The 27,683-nt window shown below is 33.6% G+C and overlaps 1 protein-coding gene and 1 long non-coding RNA gene across 3 annotated transcripts in view; both read left to right on the top strand.

Moving 5' to 3' along the window:
- LOC309620839 overlaps nt 1–26,813 on the top strand; it is a 415,852-nt gene extending 389,039 nt beyond the window's left edge. The window contains exon 2 of the long non-coding RNA XR_014239687.1: nt 43–26,813. This is a non-coding gene — a long non-coding RNA (uncharacterized lncRNA). The remainder of the gene's footprint in view (nt 1–42) is intronic.
- LOC309620697 (tigger transposable element-derived protein 1-like) overlaps nt 1–27,683 on the top strand; it is a 794,894-nt gene that overhangs the window by 637,135 nt on the left and 130,076 nt on the right. The gene's annotated exons all lie outside the window — the stretch shown is intronic.

The following is a 27,683-nucleotide window of genomic DNA, read 5'->3' as shown; positions in this document are numbered from 1 at the left end:
GAATTCTTTTTCTGGAAGGTTGCCTATCTCCACTTCATTTAGTTGTTTTTCTGAGGTTTTATCTTGTTCCTTCATCTGGCACATAGTCCTCTGCCTTTTCATTTTGTCTATCTTTCTGTGAATGTGGTTTTCTTTCTACAGGTTGCATGATTGTAGTTCTTCTTGTTTCTGCTGTCTCTCCTCTGGTGGATGAGGCTATCTCAGAGGCTTGTGTAACCTTCCTGATGGGAGTGACTGGTGGTAGGTAGAGCTGGATGTTGCTCTAGTGGGCAGAGCTCAGTAAAACTTTAATCCACTTATCTGCTAATGTGTGTGGCTGAGTTCCCTCCCTGTTGGTTGCTTGGCCTGAGGCAACCCAGCACTGGTGTTTTCAGGCTCTTTGGTGGGGTTAATGGTGGATTCTGGGACAGCTCATTCCAAGGAGTACTTCCCAGAACTTCTGCTGCCAGTGTCCTTGTCCCTGTGGTGAGCTACAGCCACCCTGCACCTCTGCAGGAGACCCTCCAACACTAGCAGGTATGTCTGGTTCAGTTTCCTATTGGGCCACTGCTCCTTCCTCCTGGGTCCTGATGCTCACACTACTTTGTGTGTGCCCTCCAAGAGTGGAGTCTCTGTTTCCCCTAGTCCTGTCAAAGTCCTGCAATCATATCCTACTAGACTTCAAAGTCTGATTCTCTGGGAATTCCTCCTCCCGTTGCTGGACCCCCAGGTTGGGAAGCCTGACATGGGCCTCAGAAACTTCACTCCAGTGGGTGGACTTCTGTGGTATAACTGTTCTCCAGTTTGTGAGTCAACCCACACAGTGGATATGGAATCTCATTTTATTGTGATTGCTCCCCTCCTACCATCTCATTGCAGCTTCTCCTTTGTCTTTGGAAGTGGGATATCTTTTTGGTGAGTTCCAGTGTCTTCTTGTCAATGATTGTTCAGCAGTTAGTTATGATTCTGGTGCTCTTTCCTAAGCTAATTTGAATTGAGTTTTGTTACTTTCAACAAAAGAGTGCTAATCTGTTACCATATGGTTTTCGGATGTAGTATGCATTTTTGCTGTAGTTCTTTAAAACTTGGGAGTATATCTAAGGAATAATAATAAAAGTGACTATAATAGCTTTATTTTAATGCAATCACTATATCCTATGTAGTATACTAAATGCCTTATATATTTTATCTTATTTAAAATTTTATCATGCTTTTGATGCAAGTATTTAATTCCATTTCACCATTGCAGAAACTAAGCACCACAGAGTTAAATAAATTACTCTATATTATCTAGCTGGTGAGTGTTACAGCTCAGATTTTTAACACAGATTTGTCTGATTTGAAAGATTCCAATGTCTATGCACTTAAATATCATACTACACTTCTTCAAATATGTATAGAAATATTATAAAAAATTTAATAATTGGTCATTAGAAAATCTCATTCCCCAGTCATGGAAGGAAACAAAGAGTTTTCCTACATATATCAATTGAAATTATATTTAACAAAGAACTTCAATCACACTTTGGGCAATGAGACTCAAATAACCTAAAACTTAAAAGTAACCATGTGAAATGGAGTTCACACACTTTATTGTTTTTGTTGAGACAGAAGTAAACAAAAAGCTATAAGTTCTAAAGTGCCTTGTGAAATACACTTGTCATTTGAATTATTTGCACAATTACAGTTATATAATGCCACTTTCCTGAGAATTCCCTGAAATAAACATATCTGTGGTTATCTCTTAACTTTTGTCTCATATCCACTAGGTAAAACTGTGCTATTGTATTAATGCAAATATAAAGTTTGTTTGAAATTTTTAATGAAGTATAGTTGATTTACAATATTATATTAGTATCAGTGTGCAACATAGTTTTTTAGTATTTTTACAGAGTATACTCCATTATAGGTTATTACAAGATAATGGACATTGTCCCCTGTTCTATACAGTATATCCTTATTGCTTATCTATTTTATAAATAGTAGTTAGTATCTGTTAATCTCAATCCCTAATTTGTCCCTCCCCCCCTTTAGTCTCCCCTTTGGCAACCATATATTTGTTTTCTATATCTGTCTATTTATGTTTTGTATATACATTCATTTGTATAATTTTTTAGATTCTACATATAAGTGATATACAGTATTTGTCATTCTCTGTATATTTCACTAAGCATAATATTCTCTAGTTCCATCCATGTTGCTGCAAATGGCAGAATTTCATTCCTTTTTATGGCTGAGTAATATTCCATGAGTTAGGTAGATAGATAGATAGATAGATAGGTATCTTCTTAATCTAGTCATTGTTTGATTGGCCCTTGGTTTCCTTCCATGTTTTGGCTATTGTAAATAGTGCTGCTATGAACATTAGGGGTGTATGTATCTTTTCATATTAGTGTTTTCATTTTTTTCTGGTTTTATACCCAGAAGTGGAATTGCTGGATTATATGGTAGTTCTATTTTTAGTTTTTTGAGAAGCCTTCATACACATTCCCACAAACAGTGTACAAAGGTTCCCTTTTCTTCACATCCTCTCCAACAGTTGTTATTTGTAGTCTTTTTGGTGATAGCTATTCTGACAGGTGTGAGGTTATGACTTATTGTTGCTTTGATTTGCATTCCTCTAATAATTAGTGATGTTGAGCATCTTCTCAAGTGCCTGTTAGCCATTTGTATGTCTTCTTCAGAAAAATGTGTCCACTTAAATCTGCATTGTTCTCTCATTATGCAACACTCATTCATATGTGATTATATAACTACTGATTTGAAAAAGACCTTAGGGTAAGATGTGTCTCAGACCCAGAATGGAACAAAGTAATTATTATCATGTCTACTTAGAGAGTTTTTGTGTAAATGTTAGACAAATGTGTCTTGGTAGCTACTTTTCATCATGTGCTTTGATGAATGGTAAAACAGTCTTCAAAGCAAAACCAGCCTTTCCATTATCTTGCTTTTGTATTTGAAATCAACTAGAAAATTATATATTTTAAGGTCTTTTCTAAAATTGCTTAAGTTTGTTATGCAATTATGTGATGAGATAATTATTTGTATTATCTATCTAACCTCAACAGAAATTTGTTTTTCTAGAACCATTCCTGACCACTGGTCACCTAGAAGAGAGGAGAGGACTTTAGGGAAAGGAGAAAAAAGATGGGAGAATTTTAATGTGTAAGAAGAAAAAGACTATAACCTTTGGCTAAGTTAGTATATGAGTACAGATTAGAGCCCTAAGCCATCCAGAGCAAAGAATGAAGGCACTGGTGGAAAGGGAAAGCCAATAAAGAAACAAAGAATAGGTACCAATGATAATGTGAAGCTGGAGTAAACCATTACAGGTAACTGTGACAGAGCAAGAGGTATGCCCTGAACTTAAGCCATAATCTTTGTTTTTCTGTTTTCATCTAATGTATTATTATTCTTTTCAAAATTTTCAGGCATAAGTGTGATACAATATATTAAACATAATAAGAAGGTTGATCTGATAATCCCTGAGTTATATAATGGGCTCCACTTTTCAAGTGGTATGTCCTGAACTCAAGCCATAATCTTTAGACATTAAATATTACATACCTTTATTTTAAAGACACTGCCTTTCTTCAAAGTCATTTTGGAGTCTTTTTTTATGGGAAGTAAGACAGAGAAACATCTGATGTATGTCTTTAGTGTATCTGAATTCCCAATAGACTAAGGTGTTTTTTGGCACTGTAATGTATTTAGTAATCTCATATTATGTCTCTTCAAAAGCACAAGCTAATCACACTATCCTTTATGATAGAATAATATGAATATGTTGATATCCCAAGTTTATTATCACAATTAAAGTTAGAGATTCAAATAAAGATGATTAGATTCCTAAATTATTTTTCCTGTGGGATTGAACATGCAACCAATGAACAGAAGGTAATACAGGTGATTAGCTTGAACAAGCAAAGATATAGAAACCATATACTTCTTTATTTCATTTGTATTAATCTCTGATTAAACTCATAGAATTTTTTAAAATCCTATTGGGTTTAGGTTAAGGAAATAGAAAAATTTGCATGTATTTGGAAAATGATACATATGAGCAAAAATGAATATGGTTATATTCAATGTTTATAAATAAAGTTGAAAATAAAATACCCAATCTCACAGTTTATGATACTCTCCCCGCAGAATAGCATAATCATTAAACTAGAAGTCAAAAGACCTGTGTTGTTTTCCATGTGTGAAACTAGATTTAACTTCTCTAAGCTTTAATTTTCTCATCAATAAAATGAGAAAGTAATATAACTATTTCTAAAATACTTTTTGAAACATCTTAATTGTGAAATGAATTCAGGTGATTATGACCAGGTTTTGTTAATAAAATAGAATATGAAAGAAAATACTAATGTTCTCTGAATATTATAAGGATAAATATTGTTCTTGAATTATTTCCATCAGTTGTGTGTGTGTGTGTGTGTGTTTGTGTGTTTACTGGTAAAAAAAAAGTAAATGTTGTTTCATATTATGGGTTACAGTCAGAAGTATCTTTAATCCATTGGACTATATTATTTCTTAAGTCTTTTCTATAGCTAATTTTAATCATACTTCCCAAACATATATTTATAAGCATACTATAAAGCTATAGTAATCAAAGCATTGTGATTCCAGCCTAAGTAACTGACTTAATTACAAAGACCAGGAATAGACCCACAGAAAATATCTACTTGATTTTTAAAAAAAGACACCAATAAAAGTCAATGAAAAATAATGTCTTTTAATAAATTTTCTTGGAGCTACTAGTAATCTGTTTAGAAAAAAGTGAATGGTGGCCCCTATTTCAAATCATTAAACAAAAGCCCTAGAATTGATTTGCAGTATGACAGTGTGAGGAACATCAATGAACTTAGCTCCACAAAACTCACGAAAATCATGAGAGAAATAAATAAATGGAAATGGCTAAGGGCAAAGAACTAATAAAAAATCCATTCAACAAAATTTGTGACTATTCAATAAGAAATGTGAGTCTGTGGTGTTTGAACCAAGACTGAGCTTCCCATCCCTCCCAGCTCAGTGAGGCAGAGACTCTACTTTGGACTCTTGCCACCAAGAACATAGGTCACACTCTCCTGCAGCTCCTAGTCACAGTGTAAGTAGGTAGGTTGGGGGGGGTGGTTACCAGAGGAAGAGAACAAGATAAAGCTTTTTGACATAAGAGAAGCCATTTTAAGCCTAAGCCATTTTGTGATCTAAGCTTGGCCACAATGCTTGCCCTTAAATAGGTCTCACTAAACAATTATCTTAAGGAAACAAAAGAACAAAGGACTGTTATCAAGCAAGAGAAAGAACAATAGCAAAGATAACAAATCAGTTGTAAAGCCTCCTAGTTCTGTTTCAATGGTAAAGAGTAGACTGAAGCACTTTCTTAAGCTGTTTTGCAGAATTTAACCCCTACCTCTAGTGCTCAACCACCAGATCAACTGGAACTTAAGGGGTGATGATGTTGACCTTTTCTGACTCTCGTGACTTCAATCAACTAAAGCTTCGACTCTATAGACCTTTACTCCAATTTTTTTGTTGAATTCTTCTCTGTTCAAGCCCCTTCATGCATATGCATACATTGCCCAAGCCTCTTCATGAATATACATGTACCATTAGCTTAAAACTTCCTCAATTTTCCTGTTGGTGTAGACACTGCTTTGGGAAAGATTCCCAGTGTTCTTCTTAATTGCTGCAAGTATGATAAATCCTTTTTTTCCCACTCTTTGGCTTGGTCGTGTCTTTTGACTCAATACCCACCAAGAGGCAAACCCAGTTTTGGAGTAACAACAGGGATTTCTCTCCAGGATAAACAGAATATCAATATTTCTCATCCTGTGGCCAGCTACACGTTACTGACACTAAGTCCCCAGTGAATGCTGCTGAGAGGCAGGGTATTTTTTTTCCCACCCAACCCCCACTCATGGAATGCAAGCTTTGCCTTGGATGTGTCACACTGAGAAGATGGGGACTCTGATAATCTTGGTTCATAAGGTGATGTTCTCATATGAGTAAAGGCAAATCATGAGAACTTCAGATCAGCTGCTACTTTCTCCACCAAGCATTCAGCTCTTAGACTGAGGATGTCACTCCGATGGAGTTTAACATTGTCCCCAGTTACAGAGTTGTGGATCACAGATTTTGCCTGGGGCGGGGGGGAAGCAAGCCATATAACTGATAGTTTCTCTTCCTAAAGGTCTGACATCATCTGCAATGGTGCATGGAAAAGTTGAAGCTTAAGGGCACTCTCAAGAACAGTGGAAGTTGTTATGAAAGGCCACTGAGAAAATAATTAAAATATATGCTAAATTATAGGTCATCTAATTTGCAGAATACGTGAGAAAAAGACTCCTGGAGGATGTCTCCTGAGATCAGGACAAATATCAAACACTGACTTCAGAAACTATTTCTTCTTAAAGGGACACAATTTGATACAATCAATTTGTAGAGCAATTTATGCTCCAGGGCATGGTGAAAAAGCATTAATCAATCAGCCAACAATTAGTGGAGTTTAATGGCTAAACATAATCGGGGAATGAGAGGAAGAGAGCTCTTTGAAAACCAGTCATCCCAGGGTTATTGTGAGTATACACAAACTTGTGCCTCCCTAAAAAAATAACATTAGAGGCTGAATACCATGAGGGGAGACTAGATTTCACTAAAATAATTTAACCAGTCACTAAAGAAATAATCAAACAAGTAACAAGAGAAAGTCCCCAACGAGAGAGGAACAGTACCAAGAGTTGCTAAAATATATTATTTTAAATGTCCAGTTTTAAACAAAAAATGATGAGGCATAAAAGAATGGTTGAAGGGGATCAGAATATGCTACACAAATATATGCTACTTTGGCATAAGGATTATTTTGAGTTGAAGACAATTAAGAAACTGCAAACACAGGAGGAATCCTCAGTCCTAAAATGAGAAGATAGAAATTTCCTTTTGTAAAGGAAATTTACATTTGTATATGTGTCCTCGTCTCCCATAGCAAGAAGAGGAAAACAACTCCAGAGACAAATCTTGTCACCTGAGATGACTTAAGACTGCACAACACACCTTATAAAAAAATCCTGACTTAGCAATCATTTTCTAGTTACCTTCCCACAACATATGCCAACTCCCAGAACTCCAAATCCACTTTTCCTTATCCAGTGTCTTCTCTATACTTTATCATCCTTTGTTAATATAATATATAAGCCCCTGGATCTAAGTGCCTCTTTGGGGTTTTCACTTATTTTCGACGAGAAACCCCATGTATGTACACAATAAAATTTTCTCCTATTAATATGCATTTATTTTAGTTTAATTCACAAGTCCCTGCTACTGAACCTAAGAAGGTAAAGAAAAAGTTTTTTTTTTCTCCCCTTCAAAGGGAAGTATAGTTCATACATTGTGAAAAATGCAGGCAAGAGGAATTGTCTACGAGGGTGACTAGATGTCAGATTTCTCAGAAAGAGACTTCAAAATAGCCATTATAAACAGGTTCATAGAACATATAGAAACTATATTTATGAAAGCAAAGGATGGTATGATTAGAATATTGTATCAAATAGAGAGTACCTAAAGATAAAAATAATAAAAAAATGAATATTCTGGAAGTGAAAATTGAAGTAACTAAAAAAAAATTATGCGTCTGAAGAGTTGATCTGAACTTACAGAAGAAGGAATAGGCAAACTTAAAAATAACATCGTCCTCAATGATGAAAAACTGAAACCATTTCCACTAAGATCAGGAACAAGACAAGGTTGCCCACTCTCACCACTATTATTCAACATAGTTTTGGAAGTGTTAGCCACAGCAATCAGAGAAGAAAAAGAAATAAAAGGAATCCAAATCGGAAAAGAAGAAGTAAAGCTGTCACTGTTTGCAGATGACATGATACTATACATAGAGAATCCTAAAGATGCTACCAGAAAACTCCTAGAGCTAATCAATAAATCTGGTAAAGTATCAGGATACAAAATTAATGCACAGAAATCTCTGGCACTCCTATACACTAATGATGAAAAATCTGAAAGTGAAATTAAGAAAACACTCCCATTTACCATTGCAAAAAAAGAATAAAATATCTAGGAATAAACCTACCTAAGGAGACAAAAGACCTGTATGCAGAAAATTATAAGTCACTGATGAAATAAATTAAAGATGATACAAATAGATGGAGAGATATACCATGTTCTTGGATTGGAAGAATCAACATAGTGAAAATGACTGTACTACCCAAAGCAATCTACAGATTCAATGCAATCCCTATCAAAATACCTCTGGCATTTTTCACAGAACTAGAACAAAAAATTTCACAATTTGTATGGAAACACAAAAGACCCCAAATAGCCAAAGCAATCTTGAGAACAAAAAATGAAGCTGGAGGAATCAGGCTCCCTGACTTCAGACTATACAGTAATCAAGCTACAGTAATCAAGACAGTATGGTACTGGCACAAAAACAGAAACATACATCAATGGAACAGGATAGAAAGCCCAGAGAAAAACCCACACACATATGGTCACCTTATCTTTGAAAAAGGAGGCAAGAATATACAGTGGAGAAAAGACAGCCTCTTCAATACGTGGTGCTGGAAAAACTGGACAGGTACATGTAAAATTATGAAATTAGAACACTCCCTAAAACCATACACAAAAATAAACTCAAAATGGATTAAAGACCTAAATGTAAGGCCAGACACTATCAAACTCTTAGAGGAAAACATAGGCAGAACACTCTATGACATGAATCGCAGCAAGATTATTTTTGACCCACCTCCTAGAGAAATGGAAATAAAAACAAAAATAAACAAATGGGACCTAATGAAACTTAAAAGCTTTTGCACAGCAAAGGAAACCATAAACAAGACGAAAAGCCAACCCTCAGAATGGGAGAAAATATTTGCAAATGAAGCAATGGACAAAGGATTAATCTCCAAAATTTATCAATCAGCTCATGCAGCTTAATAACAAATATACAAACAACCCAATCCAAAAATGGGCAGAAGACCTAAATAGACATTTCCCCAAACAAGATATACAGATTGCCAACAAACACTTGAAAGAATGCTCAACATCATTAATCATTAGAGAAATGCAAATCAAAACTACAATGAGATATCATCTCACACCACTCAGAATGGTCATCATCAAAATATTTAGAAACAATAAATGCTGGAGAGAGTGTGGAGAAAAGGGGACACTCTTGCACTGTTGGTGGGAATGTAAATTGATACAGCCACTATGGAGAACAGTATGGAGGTTCCTTAAAAAACTAAAAATAGAATTACCATACGACCCAGCAATCCCACTACTGGGCATAGACCCTGAGAAAACCATAATTCAAAAAGAGTCATGTACCAAAATTTTCATTGCAGCTCTATTTACAATAGCCAGGACATGGAAGCAACCTAAGTGTCCATCATCGGCTGAATGGATAAAGAAGATGTGGCACCTATATACAATTTAATATTACTCAGCCATAAAAAGAAATGAAATGGAGGTATTTGTAGTGAGGTGGATGGAGTTAGAGTCTGTCATACAGAGTGAAGTAAGTCAGAAAGAGAAAAACAAATACTGTATACTAACACATATATATGGAATCTAAGAAAAAAGAAAAAAGTTCATGAAGAACCTAGTGGTAAGATGGGAATAGGGACACAGACCTACTAGAGAATGGACTTGAGGATATGGGGAGGGTGAAGGGTAAGCTGTGACAAAGTGAGAGAGTGGCATGGACATATATACACAAACGTAAAATAGATAGCTAGTGGGAAGCAGCCACATAGCACAGGGAGATCAGCTCGGTGGTTTGTGACCACCTAGAGGGGTGGGATAGCAAGGGTGGGAGGGAGGGAGATGCCAGAGGGAAGAGATATGGGAACATATGTACATGTATAACTGATTCACTTTGTTATAAAGCAGAATCTAACATACCATTGTAAAGCAATTATACTCCAATAAAGATGTTAAAAAAAAAAGACTGATAGTTGATGCAAGTCAAAAAAACAGAAAAAACGATGAGAAACAATGAAGATATCTTTAGAGAAATGTGGGACACCATCAAGCATACCAAAATATAATGAGTACTAGAAAGAGAGGACAAAGAGAAAGGAACATAAATAATATTCAAAGAAATAAAGGCCCAAACTTCCAAAATTTATTAAAATACAAAAACCTACACATTCAGGAAACCCAAAAAACTCCAACTCGCATAGACAAAAAAGATCCACAAATAAAACACATCTTAGTAAAAACACTGCAAGTTGAAGACAAGGAGAAAATCTTGAAAGTAGCAAGGGAAAAAACTCATCAGTCACAACAGAAAACCAGTAAGATTAAGAGCTAACTTTTCAACAGTTATAATAGAGGCCAGAAAAAGCAGTGGGATAGCTTATATAAAGTGCTCAAAGGAAAAATAAAACTTCAACCAGCAATCCTATATTCAACAAAGCTGTCTTTCAAAAATGAAAACAAAATGAAGAAATCTTTCTCATATAAACAAAAGTTGAGAAAATATCCTTAGAAAATACTAAAGGAAGTTGCTCAGCATGAGAGCAGGTGATTCTAAATGATAAACTGAATTCACACCAAAAAAGAATACCAAGGACATTCTAGCTAATGAAAAAAGACAAGAAAAGGAAATGGAAGATATAAAGATTGGGAAGAAAAAAAGAAGTCTTTGTTTGCAGATAATATGATTATCTATGTTGAAAATACAAAATAATTTACAAAAAACCCTCAAATTAATAAATGTTTATAGCAAGGTTGCAGGATACAAGGTTAATATACAGAAGTCAATCACTTTCTTATATCCAGCAAAGAACAAATGGAATTTGAAATTAAAAACAATACCATTTACATTAGCATTCCCCAAAATAAAATAATTTGTTATAGATCTAACAAAATATGCACAAGATTTATGTGAGTGATATTATCATATATTCTCAATATTTGACAGTAAAAGAATAATTGATACAACTTTTTGAGAGCCATTTGGTAATACCTCTCAAAATTTCAAATGTGCACATCTTTTATCTTTCCAATTCTAATACTAGGAATTCATATGTACACTCACAAATGTATTCAAAGATAAATGTAGTAGGATAATAATCAAAGGAACATTTAAAAATAATAGCAAAAACACAATGAAAACTGAAAGAAGTGTAAAATCCAATAATAGAGAAGTGAAAATCACCTTCTGGAATGGCAGAGTGAGGAAATTGGTGAAATCATTCTTCCCCAAAACAAATGAAAATGTGAGAATACTAATTAAAATTAACCATTTCAGAACTTTGGCAATTAATCAAATACAAAACAAACTGAAAAATCATATAGAAAGTCTACTAAGTCTGTAAAACTGTGAGTTGGTAGTTTAACCTGCTATTCCTATCCCACTCCCTTCCCAACACAGAGATGCAGTAGCCAAAAACCCACAACAGTGAAGACAGCTGAGAGACCTGAGTGCTTTTGGAATTCCACTAAAAATCCAATCCCTAGGGAACAGTCAATATTTTATCCAAACTTGTAGCACCTTGGGAAATCTCTTTTATTAGAGTGTAATGGCTATTAGCTTTGAAGCACAGCAGTGTGTTTGTGCATGTGTGTGAGGGGGTGTGCAGTGTGCAGGAAAGGAGTCACCTACCCCATGGCATTACCAGAGGTGCTGGCAACATCTCAGATATCCAAGGCTTTAAGAAAGACTCTGGCTGAGATTTTTTTTTTTTAATTCTGAGGAATTAGAAGATCATAGGAAACTTTGAAAAACTCCAACATATTAAATGGGACTTTAAGTCTTCACATGTGTGCAAGGATATGTGCAAGCCAGGAAAGACGTGAGAAAAAAGCACCAGTCACCCACCTTTGGCTGTCCTTGCAGCCTCAAGCAGCAGGAGGTGAAAACTAAGGCTGTTTTGTTAACTGCCTGAAGTTTAAAAGCATGTCTTTCCACACAGATCACCTTGGCAAATGGTAGAAGTCATACAGGCAAGATGCTAAAAGAAAACTTCTGTTTTATTATTGGCTCAACACTAAATTATAATGACGCAGGTGTTATCACCAGGAATCCAGGCTTATTTTTGGATATGTCTCCTAAGGCAAAAGAAATAGACGCAAAAATAAACAAGTGGGACCTAATTAAGCTTAAAAGCTTTTGCACTGCAATGGAAACCATTAATAAAATGAGAAGACAACCTATGGAATGGGAGAATATATTTGCAAGTGATATGACTGATAAAGGGTTAATATTCAAAACATATAAACAGCTCATACAACTCAATGTCCAACGTGAAATCCAATCAAAAAACGGGCAGAAGGCCTGAATACAAATTTTTCCAAGTAAGACATACAAATGGCTAACAGGCACATGAAAAGATGCTCAACATCACTAATTATTAGAGAAATGTAAATCAAAACAACAATGAGATATCACCTCACACCTGTCAGAATGACTATCATCAAAAAAACTACAAATAACAAATGTTGGAGAGGATTTGGAGAAAAAAGAACACTTGTATACTGTTGATGGGAATGTAAATTGGTGTAGCCATTATGGAAAACAGTACTGAGGTTCTCATAAAACTAAAAATAGAATTACCATATGATCCAGCAATTTTACTCATAGGTATATATCTGGAAAAAAATAACAACACTAATTTGAAAAGATACATACACCCCAATGTTTATAGCATCACTGTTTACAATAGGCAAGATATGGAAGCAACCCAAGTGTCCATCAACAGACAAATAGATAAAGAAGATGTGGTATATATAAATACAATGGAATATTACTTAGTCATAAAAATAAAATTCTGCCATTTGCAGCAACGTGGATGGACCTAGAGAATATTATGCTTAGTGAAATATGTCAGACAAAGACAAATACTATACGATATCACTTATATGTGGATTCTAAAAAAAAATACAAATGAATGTATATTCAAAACAGAAACAGATTCACAGATATAGGAAACAAACTATCAGTTACCATAGTGGGGAGGGAATGGGAGGGGCAAATTAGAGGTATAGGATTAAGAGATACACACCACTATGTATAAAACAGATAAGCAGCAAATATATATAATATAACACAGGGAATTATTATCTTGTAATCTTTTAATGGAGTATAATCTGTAAAAATGCTGAATCACTATGCTGTAGACCTGAAACTAATATAATATTGTAAATCAACTATACTTCAATTTAAAAAAGAGAGAGAAAATCTGGACCCAGAAAGAAAAGAACTTTAAAATAAACTAGTAGAGCACCCAGAAATCTTATATTGCAGGAGATATGGAATCTATATAGTTAGTTCAAGAAATAATTGAAAAAAGAAACATTACAATGAAATCAACATAATAACAATTCTTGGGGGATAGTGGAATCTAATACAAGTATTGTTAAAATATAGTATCTAAAATTTCCAGTTCTCAGTCAAAAAATTATGAGCCGTGAAAAAAGAAAGAAAGAAAGAAAGAAAGAAAGAAAGAAAGAAAGAAAGAAAGAAAGAAAGAAAGAAAGAAAATAATACCATATACACAGGAAAAAATAATCAATATGAAGTGTATCTGAAGGGACCAGATTTTGGATTTAGTAGACAAAGACTTTGAAGTCACTGTTATGAATATGCTAAAAGAGTTAAAAGAAACCACATCTAAAGTATTAAAGGAAAGTATAAAAATTATGTCTTACAAATTTAAAAAACATGAATAAAGATGCAAAAATTATAAGAATTAACAAACCAGAAATTGTGGCATTGAAAAGCAAAATAACTGAAATAAAAAATTTACTATAAGAGCTCAAAAACAGATTTGAGCTGACAGAAGAAATAATTAATAAACACAAAAGCAGAACAATAAGAATTATCCAATCTGAGGAACAGAGAAGTAAAAAATGAGGAAAAAAGTTAACAGAACCTCAGCAAACTATAGAACACAAGCATAAAAATATGTATAAAATGCAATTACTAGAAGGAGAAAAGAAAGTAAGTGGTCAGAAAAACCATCTGGAGAAGTAATAGCAAAAAAAAAACTTTCTAAATGTGATTTTAAAATGTCAATTTATATTTTCAAGAATCTCAATAAACTCTGAGTAGAATAAGGTCAAAAAGATTGATACCTCTGCACATCATTGTCTAATTGATGAAAGTTAAAGAGAAAATCTTGAAAGCAGCAAGAGTAATACAAATTATTACATAAAAAGAATCCTCTGTAAAATTAAAAAAGGCATGATATCATCAGAAACCAGAGGCCATAAGACAGTGGAATAACATATTTATGGTGCTTAAAGGGAAATTGTGTCCACCCAGAATTCTATATTCAGATAAACTATCTTTCAGAAATTAAGGATAAATTAAGACATTGCCAGATAACAAATCCTTAGAGAATTTATTACTAGTAGACTTGAAATGAAAGGACATTGGACAGTAACTCAAATCCATATACAGAAATAAAGTGCACTGGTTAATGTAACTACATAGGTAAATATAAAAGACAGTGTAATGTATTATCTGTTAGTAACTTTTTTTTCCAATCTAATTCTTTAAAAAGTACATAAAACAATGCTTATAAATCTGTGTTGATGGACATAAAGTGTGTAAAAATGTAATATTTATGACAGAACTACAAAGGAAGAGAGAGATAATGGAGTTTTATGTAAAGGCAAAATTTTTCTATGCCATTGAAGTTAGGGTGGAATTAATCAGAAAGATTGTTATGAGTTAAGATATTAATTGTAATCTCAAGGTATCCACTAAAGAAATAGTTTTAAAATATGCTAAAAGAAACAACAAGGGAATTAAAAGGTACACTAGAAAATATCTATTTAACACAAAGGAAGAGAGGAATCAAAAAACTATAACATGTCAAAAACAAATAGAAGAATGGCAGAGGTAAACCTATCTTTTCAGTCATTACATTAAATATAAATAAATTAAATACTCCAGTCAAAAGGCAGAAATTGGCAGAATGAAATAAAAAACAAACAAAATATCAAAAAACACATGACTAACTATATAGTGTTTAAAACACACACAATTTGTGTTCAAAGACACAAACAGTTTGAAATTAAAAGAATAGAAAAAAATAGACTGTGCAATAAGTAGCCAAACAGACCTGAATTGGCTATATTAATATCAGACAAATAATATTTTAGAAAAAAGATCACTAGAGACAAAGAAGAACAATTTATAATCCTAAAATGTCAATGTATTAGAAAGACATAATTACTGTAAACATACATGCACCTAACAAAAGGGCCCTCAAAATACATGATACAAAAATTGACAGAAATAAAAAAAAGAAATATACAATGCAAAATTAATTATTGGAGACTTCAAAATAGCACCTTTAATAATGGGCAGAAAAACTAGGCAGAAGATTAAAGGACATAGAAGACTTGAGCAACACCATAAATGAACTAGTAGTAAAAGACACCTATAGAATTCTCCACCAAATAACATCAGAATACACATCCTTTTCAACTCACATGGAATATTTTCCACAACAGATCATATGCTAGCCCATAAAGCAAGGTATAGATATTTAAGAAAATGATATTATAAAACACATGTTCTCTAACTGCATGGAATTAAAATAGAAATAAATAACAGAAAGAAATTTTGGAAATCCACAAATATTCAGGAATAAAATGACACACTCCTAAATAACAAATGAGACAAAGAAGAAATTAAAAGAGAAATCAGAAAATAATTTGAGATAAATGAAAATGAAGACACAGCATAAAAAACTTATTGGAGGTACATAGAAAAATGCTTAGAAATTTATAAGCTGTAAGTGCTTATTAGAAAAAAAAAAGATCTCAAATAAAGCAACCTAATCTTCCATCTTGAAAAGCTAGAAGAAAAAGACCAAACTAAACACAAATCAAGCAGAAGGAAAGGCATATAAAAGTTTAGAGTGGAACTAAAATAATGAATGGAAAAAAAACGAGAGAGAGAGAAAGAAAACCAATGAAACCAGAAGTTGGTTCCTTGAAAATATCAGCAAAGTTACCAAATCTTCAGCTAGAATGACTTAAAAGACAAAAACAGAAGAACACTCAAATTTATAAAATCATGATTGAAAGATCTGACATCCCTGTTAATATTATAGGAATAAAGATAACAAAAATTCGTATAAAAAACAAATTAAAAAAGTCAATAATATGAACAGATTTATGCCAGCAAATTAAATAAATTAAAAGTAATGGACAAATCCCTAGAAAGACAAAACACACAAAACTGACTTTTAAGAAGTAATAGACAAGTGAAAGTGTTTATAACAAGCAAAGAGTAAATTAGTAATTTAAGAATTTCCAATAAAGAAAATGTCACACCTGAATAGTTTCACTGGTGAATTTTATTCAATATTACTTTAAAAAAAGATTAATACTAATTCTTCACATATTCTTCTAAAAAATAGAAGGAAAAGAACACTTCCCAACTCATTCTGAGGTCATTACTACCTGGATACTAAAAACAAAGAGATCACATGAAAACAATAGACCTATCACCCTTATGATTATAGAAGGGAAAATATTCAACAAAAACCTAGCAGACTGAAGCTAGCAACATATTTACATCCTGACCAATTGGAATTTATCCCAGTAAAGTTGTTTGAACAGCTGAACAATCAACTAATGTATACATCGTATTAACAGAACAAAGGACAAAAATCAGATGATCTCAATGGATGCAGAAAGAGCATTTGACAAAATTCAACACTTTTTTGTGATAAAAAAAAACAAAAAGTAGGAAAAGGAAACTACTTCAACTTGATAGTTTCTACAAAAAACCTACAGCTAGCATTATATTTAATAGAGCAAAACTACATGCATTCTTTCTAAGATCAGAAACAAGCAAAGATATCCATTCTTGCAGTTTTTTTCATCATTGACTAGATGTCTTATCTAGGGAAATCAGGCAAGTAAGATAAATAAAATACACTGGAAAGAAAGAAGTAAAACTATTTCTACTTTTAGATATTATCTTATACATGGAAGATATTAAGAAATCTAAAATTCTATTATAACTAATAAACAATTTTAGCAAAATTTCAAGATACAAGATCATTTTAGAAAAATTAATTATATTTTATATGCTAGCAAAGAACAATTCCCAAACTGAAATTAAGTAAATAATCCTATTTATAATAGCAGAAAAAAGAATAAAATACATATAAATACATTTTAAGAAATAGAAATACAAGACTTGTACACTAAAAACTACAAAATATTGCTGAAAGATATTTTAAGGCTTAAAAAAATTGAAAAAATAAAATTTTATGGACCAGAAGACTTAACTGATCATTAATTAAATCATTAATTCTCCACAAATTTATCTACAGATTCAATTAAATTTGTACCAAAATCCCAGATATATTTTTTGTAGAAATTGACAAACTGATTCTAAAATTTATATAGAAATGCCTGAGACCTAGAATAGCCAAATTAATCTTGAAAAAGTACAAAAGTGGAGGATTCAAACCTTCTAATTCCAAAATTTACAACAAATCTATCATTATCAAAATAATATGGTACTGGCATAAGGATAAGTAAATAGAATAGCATTAAAAATACAGTAATAAACCCTCATATTTAAGGTCAATTAGTTGAGTTTTGACACTAACGCCAAGATAATTCAATGAGAAAAGAATAGCCCTTTCTCAGATGTCCCATTCTGGGATAACTGGATATCCACGTGTTAAAAAAAAAAAATGAATTTGGACACAAACTTTAAAACATACACACACACACACACACCAAAAAATAAAAATAAAAATGAATGGCATACTTAAGAATAAGTACTAAAATTATAAAACTGCTAGAAGAAAACATGAAAGTAAATCTTTGCAACTTTTGGTATGCAAAGGTTTTTTTGATATACCACCATGAGCACAAACAATGAAAGAACATATAAATTAAACTTCCTCACAATTAAAAATTTTGTACTTTAAATGTTACCATCAAGAAAGTGAAAAGGCAGCACAGATAATGGGAGTAAAAAATTGCAATCACTATATTTGATAAAGGCCTTGTATTCAGAATTTATAACAAATGCCTTTAACTCAACTATAAAATATGAAACAATACAAATAAAAATGAGCAAAATTATTCAACAAACATACTTGCAAAAAAGGTATACAAATGTCCAAGAAACTCAAAAAAGATGTTCCACATCATTAGTTATTAGAGAAATGCAAATCAAAATCACAATAAGGTACCATTTCTCATCCTTTGGGATGGCTATAATCAAAGATACAGACAATAACAAGTGTTGATTAGGATGCAAATAAATCTGAATCCTCATCCACTGCTGATGGAAACATAAAATGGTGCAGCTTCATTGAAAAACATTTTGGCATTTCCTCAAAATGCAAAATATAGAGATGCCATATGCCCCAGCAATTTTCCTACTAAGCGTATATCCAAGTGAAATGAGCACATACTTTCAAACAAAAACTTGTCTGCAAATATTCTTAGCAGCATTAGTCATATAGCTAAAACAGGGAAACAACACAAATGCCCATCAACTGATGAATGAAAAATAAAGTGTAATATTGTTACTGAACTTCCTGCAAGACAGGCCAAATTTTTAAAGGGAAGGCACAACAAAAAGCAAAAAGAAGAAAGGGGTGTTGGTAGTTAATCTTCGGTTCTGGAAGTCTTGTGAAAGTCCAGACACTTCCTACCTGATGTAGGAGATGTAGTCAGCAACCTTGAGTTCTTGCATGCATCAGCCATTCTGAAATGTTTCTTAAAAACAGATCTAAGATTAAGTCGGTTAATTTGAAAGACAGCAGTTTTGGGCTAAGGTGAAGAGGGAGCTTTCCCGAATTTGGAGAGGAAGTCTGCCCATCCTGCCTATAGATGGAAAACTTTAGTTGAAAGTTTCTATCTCTGCCCCTTCAAGACTGAGCAGTTTTGGGCAGCTCCTGCAAAATTTATTAGCTAAAATTGGGACATACTGACAAGCAGAAAGGAAAAGAAAGGTATTGGGTTGGCCAAAAAGTTCGTTAAGTTTTAAGTAAAAATAAAAGACACATTTTTCATTTCATCAAGAACTTTATTGAACAGCGTATTAATTAACAGAACGAACTTTTTGGCAAACCCAATATTTAGAAATCAAGAAAGGTTTCAAAAATGGGGTAATTAAAGCTACAAGCTGAGTACCACTACATTATAGCAGTAAAATGGAATGTTATTTGGCAATAGAAGGATATGTGGTACTGATACATGATAGAACATGGATCAATCTTGAAAACATTAGGTAAATATAGGAAGCAAGTGACAAAAGACAACATACTGTATGATTTCATTTATGTGAAATATTCGAACACTCAAATTCAGAGACAAAAGTAGCTTAGTGAGTGTTTAGAGTTGGGGTAGTGAGTAGGAATGGAGAGTGACTTCTAATAGGTACTGGATTTTATTTTGAGATATTGTTCTAAAATTAGATCATGATGATGGTGAACAACTCTGTGAATATACTGAAAACCTCTGATATGTATACTTTCAATGAGTGAATCTTATGTGAAATACATATAAATAAAGCTGTAATAAATGGTCAAAGCTTCCAAAAAAGTCAACATATAAATGGCTTCTAATCTCCATTTATGTAAAAAATAGTTTGTACATAGAGAAAAAAGAAAGAAATGTATCAATTTGATAATATTAATGATATGTGAGTCAGATTATGGTTAACTTTTTGATTTGTTTTAATATGTGCCATAGTCACTTTGGGCTGCTATAATAGAATATCATGAATTAATGGCTTATAAACGGCAGAAATTTATTCCTCACAGTTCTGGAGGCTAGAAGTCTGAGATCAAGTGCCAGCAAGGTTAGGTTCTGGTTAGGTTCTTTTCTGGGTAGCAGACTGCCAACTTCTCATTATAGCCTCACATGGCAGAGAGCAGAGAGAGAAAGCAAGCTCTCTTGTAACTCTTATTAGGGCATTAATTCCATTCATGAGGATGCAACACTTATAATTTCATCTAACCCTAACTACCTCCCAAAGGCCCTACATCCTAATACAATTACAAGGGAGTTGTAAGTTTCAACATATGAATTTGGTGAGGGGGACAAACATTCAGTCCATAACAATATGTCCATAGAGTCTAAGCATTTTACAATGTAAGTTATTGTAAAAATGATGGTTTATCATTTAAAAATATATGGAATGGGATAAATTATTGTATTCATCCCCAACCATTAGATAGCATTCAGCAGTCTAAAATAATGAAGTAATGTTACCTATAAATACATAGGTATTGTTGTCTAAGATGTACTCTTATGCAAAGACTAACTATAGAAAAATATGGATATTTTAGCCCCATTTTTGTTTGCATGTGCCAGAAATCATAATTTATTTTTTATAAGGACTTAATTTCTATTTCTTGAGGCTTCATTCTACTAGGCTGATAGAGAAAAAAATTACCAAAACAATATTATCAAACCAACTTCAGCCTTTAGCTTTTCCGTGTCTGAACCTCACTCCAGGACATCAGGTCTAAATAATATCTTGATATTTAGGAGCTCAATTTTTTCTTGATTATTTGTCTACACAACATTCTGCTGAGAATCTGTCATCCAGGATTGCATGTGTCTTTTGGGCATAGAGGCATTATAATATAAATAACGATGATAAATTTAGTATTAGTAAAGATAATGATAACAACAACAATAAAAGAAATCACTTATATGATGTTTACTATGTGCCAGGCACATTTCTATGACATTTACATATAATAAATTAAGTCCAATAATGGCCATATAAGAAAATTACTATTATGTTATCAATTTTACAGATAAGGATGTTTGTACAGTCATCTGAGATAACTTACCCAAGGGCTCATAGCAGGTGAGTGGCAAAGTATTCATTTGGACTCTGGAAGTGCTGCTAGGAAGTAGTTCCCAGGTTTCCAGTTTTTTGGTATCCTTCTATATATTCCCTGAGTCAATAATGTATAGAATTAGCTATCTGCTTACAAGATCAAGACGGCAATGTAGAGAACATGAGGAGGGAAAAAATATATTTCAAATTATTAGCCAATAATGTGTGTATTTGAATATGCATTAAAAATTCAGCAGTAAATAAATGTTGGTTAACACTTACTGTGTCTAGGCAATGTGACCTGGGGGTTAGAAGGAATAGCTGTTTTTCATTTTATGTCCTCTGTACTTTTTTTAAATAATTAATTTATATTGGAGTATACTTCCTTTAAAATGTTGTATTAGTTTTTAATGTACAGCGAAGTGAATCAGCTATAACTATACATATATCCCCAATTTTTTGGAATTCCTTCCCATTTAGCCCACCACAAAGCACTGAGTAGAGTTCCCTGAGCTATACAGCAGATTCTCATTAGTTATCTATTTTATGCATAGTATCAATACTGTATACATGTCAATCCCAATCTCCCAATTCATCCCACCCCCCGCATTCCCCCGGGTGTCCATAGTTTTGTTCTCTATGTCTGTGTCTCTCTGTTTTGCAGATAAGATCATCAATACCATTCTTCTAGATTCCACATATATGTGTTAATATACGATACTTGTTTTTCTCTTTCTGACTTACTTCACTTTGTATGACCTTCTTTGGTCCATCCAGATCTCTACAAATGACCCAATTTTGTTCCTTTTTATTGATGAGTAATATTCCATTGTGTGTGTATATATATATATATATATATATATATATATATATATATATATATATATATATATATATACACATACCACATCTTCTTTATCCATTCCTCTGTTGATGGACATTTAGGTTGATTCCATGTTATGGCTATTGTAAATAGTGCTGCAAAGAACATTGTGGTGCATGTGTCTTTTTGAATTATGGTTTTCTCAGGGTATATGCCCAGGAGTGGGATTACTGGGCCATATGGTAGTTCTATTTTTAGATTTTAAGGAACCGCCATACTGTTCTCCATAGTGGCTGTAACAATTTACATTCCCACTAACAGTGCAAGAGGGTTCCCTATTCACCACACCCTCTCCAATATTTATTGTTTGTAGATTTTTTGATGATGGCCTTTCTGACTGGTGTGAGGTGATACCTCATTGTAGTTTTGATTTGCATTTCTCTAATAATTAGTGAAGTTCAGCATCTTTTCATGTGTTTGTTGGCCATCTGTATGTCTTCTTTGGAGAAATGTCTATTTAGGTCTTCCACCCATTTTATGACTGGGTTGTTTGTTTTTTTGATATTGAGCTGCTTGTACTGTTTGCATAATTTGGAGATTAATCCTTTGTCAGATGCTTGGTTTGCAAATATTTTCTTCCATTCTGAGGGTTTTCTTTTTGTCTTGTTATGGTTTCCTTTGCTGTGTAGAAGCTTTTAAGTTTAATTAGGTCTCATTTGTTTATTTTTGTTTATATTTTCATTACTCTAGGGAGTAGGTTAAAAAGATCCTGCTGCGATTTATGTCAAAGAGTGTTCTATGTTTTCCTCTGAGAGTATTATAGTGGCTGGCCTTACATTTAGCTCTTTAATCCATTTTGAGTTTTTTTTGTGTATGGTGTTAAGAAGTGTTCTAATTTCATTCATTTACAGGTAGCTGTCCAGTTTTCCCAGCACCATTATTGAAGAGGCTGACTTTTCTCCATTGTACATTCTTGGCTCCTTTGTTATAGATTAGGTGATCATAGCTGCATGGGTTTATCTCTGAGCTTTCTATCCTCTTCCATTGATCTATATTTCTGTTTTTGTGCCAGTGCCATACTGTCTTGATTACTGCAGCTTTGTAGTATAGTCTGAAGTTAGGGAGCCTGATTCCTCCAGCTCCATTTTTCCATTTTTCTTTCTCAAGATTGCTTTGGCTATTTAGGTTCTTTTGGGTTTCCATAAAAATTGCAAAACTTTCTGTTCTAGTTTTAAGTAAAATTCCATTGGTAATGTGATAGGGATTTCATTGAATCTGCAGATTGCTTTGGGTTATATAGTTATTTTCACAATATTGCTTCTTCCAATCCAAGAAAATTCTATACTTCTCCATCTGTTTTTGTTGTCCTTGTTTTCTTTCATCAGCCTCTTATAGTTTTCTGCATACAGGTTTTTGCCTCCTTAGGTAGGTTTATTCCTAGATATTTTATTCTTTTTGTTGTAATGGTAAATAGGATTGTTTCCTTAATTTTTCTTTCTGATCTTTCATGGTCAGTGTATAGAAATTTAAGAGATTTCTGTGCATTAATTTTGTATCCTATGACTTCACTAAATTCATTGATTAGCTCTAGTAGTTTTCTGGTGACATCTTGAGGATTTTTTATGCATAGTATCATGTCATCTGTAAACAGTGACAGTTTTACTTCTTGTCCAATTTGGATTCTTTTCATTTATTTTTTTGTCTCTGATTGCTGTGGCTAGGACTTCTGAAACTATGTTGAATAAAAATAGAAAGAGTGGACACCCTTATCTTGTTCCTGATCTTAGAGGAAATGTTTTCAGTTTTTCACCATTGAGAATGATGTTTGCTGTGGTTTGTCATAAATGGTCTTTATTATGTTGAGATGTGTTTGCTCTAGTCTCACATTATTTTATTATAAATGGGTGTTGAATTTTGTCAAAAGCTTTTTCTGAATCTATTGAGAAGAATATGTGGTTTTTATTTTTAAATTTGTTAAGATGGTGTTGCACATGGATTGATTTGTGTATATTGAAGATTCCTTGCATCCCTGGGTTAAATACCACTTGATCATAGTGGATGATCCTTTTAATGTGTTTTTGGATTTAGTTTGTTAGTATTTTGTTGAGGGTTTTTACATCTATGTTCATCAGTGATATTGGCCTGTAATTTTCTGTTTTTGTGATGTCTTTGTCTGGTTTTGGTATCAGGGTGATTGTGGCCTCATAAAATGAGTTTTGGAGTGTTCCAACCTCTACAATTTTTTGGAAGAGTTTGAGAATGATAGGTGTTAGCTCTTCTGTAAATATTTGATAGAATTCACTGGAAAAGCCATTTGGTCCTGGACTTTTGTTTGTTGAAATATTTTTAATCACAGTTTCATTACTTGTGATTGGTCTGTTCATATTTTCTCTTTCTTCCTCGTACAGTCTTGGAAGTTGTACTCTACTAAGAATTTGTCCATTTCTTCCAGGTTGTCCATTTTATTGTTATATAGTTGCTTGTAGTAGTCTCATAATCCTTCATATGTCTGTGATGTCCGTTGTAACTTCTCCTTTTTCATTTCTAATTCTATTTATTTGAATCTTCTCCCTTTTTTTCTTGGTGAGTCTGGCTAAAGGTTCATCAATTTTATTTACCTTCTCAAAGAACCAGCTTTTAGTTTCATTGATCTTTGCTAATGGTTTCTTCATTTCTATTTCATTAATTCTGATCTGATCTTTATGATTTCTTTCCTTCTACTAACTTTGGGTTTTGTTTGTTCTTCTTTCTCTAGTTGCTTTAGGTGTAAGGTTAGATTGTTTATTTGAGATTTTTCTTCTTTCTTGAGGTCAGATTGTATTGCTAAAAACTTCCCTCTTAGAACTGCTCTTGCTGTACCCCTTAGGTTTTGGGTCATTGTGTTTTCATTGTCATTTGTCTCTAGGCATTTTTTGATGTCTTCTTTGATTTCTTCAGTGATATCTTGGTTATTTATTAGCATATTGTTTAGCTTCCATGTGTTTGTGTTTCTTTTGTTGTTGTTTGTATTTTTGTGTTTTTTTTGCCATAATTTATTTCTAATCTCATAGCATTGTGGCTGGAAAAGGTGCTTGATATGATTTCAATTTCCTTAAATTTACTGAGGCTTGATTTGTGAACCAAGATGTGACCTATCCTGGGAATGTTCCATGTGCAGTTGAAAAGTGTATTCTGCTCTTTTCATATGGAATGTCTTATAAACATCAATAAAGTTCATCTGGTTTAATGTGACATTTAAGGTTTGTGTTTCCGTATTAAGTTTCTTTCTGGCTGATCTGTCCATTGGTGTAAGTGGGGTGTTAAAGTCCCCCACTATTTTTGTGTTACTGTTGATTTCCCCTTTTATGCTTGTTAGCATTTGCCTTATGTACTGAGGTGCTCCTCTATCGGGTGCATAAATATTTACAATTGTTATGTCTCCTTATTGGATTGATCCCTTGATCATTATGTAGTTTCCTTCCTTGTCTCTTGTAACAAGGAATCCTATTTTGTCTGAATGTTGCTCTTCCAAATTTCTTTTGATTTCCATTTGCATGGAATATCTTTTTCCATCCCCTCACTTTCATTCTGTATGTGTCCCAATGTCTGAAGTGAGTCTCTTTTAGACAGCATATATACAGGTCTTGTTTTTGTATCCATTCAACCAATGTGTGTCTTTTGGTTGGAGCATTAATCCATTTACATTTAAGGTAATTATCCATATGTATGTTCCTATTACCATTTTCTTAATTGTTTTGGGTCTGTTTTTGTAGTTCTTTTCCTTCTCTTGTGTTTCCTGCCTAGAGAATTTCCTTTAGCATTTGTTGTAAAGCTGGTCTGGTGGTGCTGAATTGCCTTAGCTTTTGCTTGTCTGTAAAGTTTTTGATTTCTCCATCAGATCTGAATGGGAGCCTTGCTGGGTAGAGTAATCTTTGTTGTAGGTTCTTCCCTTTCATCACTGTAAATATATCCTGCCACTCCCTTCTGGCCGGCAGATTTTCTGCTGAAAAATCAGCTAGTAACCTTATGGGGATTCCTTGTATGTCATTTTTTGCTTTTCCCTTGTTGCTCTTTTTAATTTTTTCTTTGTCTTTAATTTTTATTAGTTTGATTAATATGTGTCTTGGCATGTTTCACCTTGGGTTTATCCTGTATGGGACTCTCTGTGCTTCCTGGACATGGGTATCGATTTCCTTTCCCATATTAGGGAAGTTTTCAATTGTAATCTTTTCAAATATTTTCTCAGACAATTTCTCTTTCTCTTCTTCTTCTGGGACCCCTATAATTCCAATGTTGGTACTTTTAATGTTGTCCCAGAAGTCTCTGAGACTGTCCTCATTTCTTCCATTCTTTTTTCTTTATTCTGCTCAACAGTTATTTCCAACATTCTATCTTCCAGCTCACTTATCCATTCTTCTGCCTCAGTTATTCTGCTATTGATTCCTTCTAGTGTATTTTTAATTTCAGTTACTGTGTTTTTTTATCACTGTTTGTTCTTTAATTCTTATTAAACATTTCTTGTATTTTCTTGATGCATGCCTCCATTCTGTTTCCAAGATTTTGGATCATCTTTGCTGTCATTACTCTGAATTCTTTTTCTGGTAGATTGCCTATTTCCTCTTCATTTTTTTGGTCTTGTGGGTTTTTACCATGCTCCTTCATCTGCAACATATTTCTCTGTCTTCTTATTTTGTCTGACTTACTGTGTTTGAGGTTTCCTTTCCACAGGCTGCAGTATCTTTGTTCCTGTTGCTTCTGGTGTTTGCCCCCAGTGGGTGAGTTTGGTCCAGTGGCTTGTGTAGGCTTCCTGCTGGGAGGGACTGGTACCTGCACTCTGGTGGATGGAGTTGGATCTTGTCCTTCTGATGGGAAGGTCCACATCAGGTCGTTTTCTTGGGGGGTGTATGTGAGCCTAGTATGCCTTTAGGCAATCTGTCTGCTGATGAGTGGGTTTGTGTTCCTGTCTTGCTTGTTGTTTGGCATGAGGCGTCCAGAACCGGGGCCCCCAAGCAATTGGGTCGAGCTGGGTAATTGAGTCAAGATGGAGACTTCCTGGAGAGCTCTTGTTGTTTAATATCCCCTGGGGCTGGGAATTCTCTGGCAGTCCAGTGTCCTGGAGTTGGTGCTCCCAGCCCAGAGGCTCAAGCCTGACCCCCTGCTTGGGAAACAAGATGGTGCGACAAAAAAGAAAAAAAAAAAGAAAAAGAAAAAACAAGGGGGTGTGGGAAGAAAACAAACAGACTAACAAATCCCAAGACAAATATCAAATACAAAAACAGTAACAGTTAAAAAAAAGAAAAAAATGAATAAACAACTAAAACTCAAGACAAATGGTAAAAGTAAAACCAAACTAACAAAAACTAAGAAAGAAACACACACATACAAAAAAAGAAACAAAAACAAAGAAAACAGAAAACAAGAGAACAACCAGACAAATAAAAGAACCCATAAACGAAATCAAATAATTAAAAACAAAACTAACAAAAACATAAACAAGAAACAAAACAAAAGCAGAATGCAAACTAATACAAAGCAAAGAAAACATCAAACAAACACACAAAAACGACCAAAAAATGATTAAAAACGAAACATAGCAGAACAAGGAAAAAGCATAAAACACCAAAAAAAGTAAAGTAGAAATAGAAAAATAAAAAAATAAAAGATGAAAAATATATTTAAAAAATTAAAGAAAATTAAAACTAATAATAATAATAATAAAACAACAACAGAACAAAACAAAACATAAAAAATTGTAGTAATAATAATATTTTCCTGGGGTCTCAGCTGTCTGTATCCTTACCCCCACCGTGAGTCACAGCCAACATCCACCTCCCCACGAGGTCCTCCAATACCTCTAGGTAGGTCTCTGGACACGCTGTGGGCACTATTGGGGCAGCTCAGTCTCTTACCTGGCCCAACTCTCATGTGTACTTGCCCCCATAGACCGGTCTCAGTTGTGGGAACACTCGTTGTCCATTCAGACATTCTATATACACAGGGTTTACTAAGCTGATCACAGGGATTTAATCTGCAGCCTGTGCAGTTGCACGGAAAGATTTTCATTCCTTTTCCTTAGTCACCTAGCCT

The sequence above is a fragment of the Balaenoptera borealis genome (genome assembly GCF_965194805.1).
Source record: "Balaenoptera borealis genome assembly, chromosome: X".
Lineage (NCBI taxonomy): Eukaryota > Metazoa > Chordata > Mammalia > Artiodactyla > Balaenopteridae > Balaenoptera > Balaenoptera borealis.
Note: the sequence above shows the minus strand (reverse complement) of the source record. Positions and strands in the feature narration are given on the sequence as shown.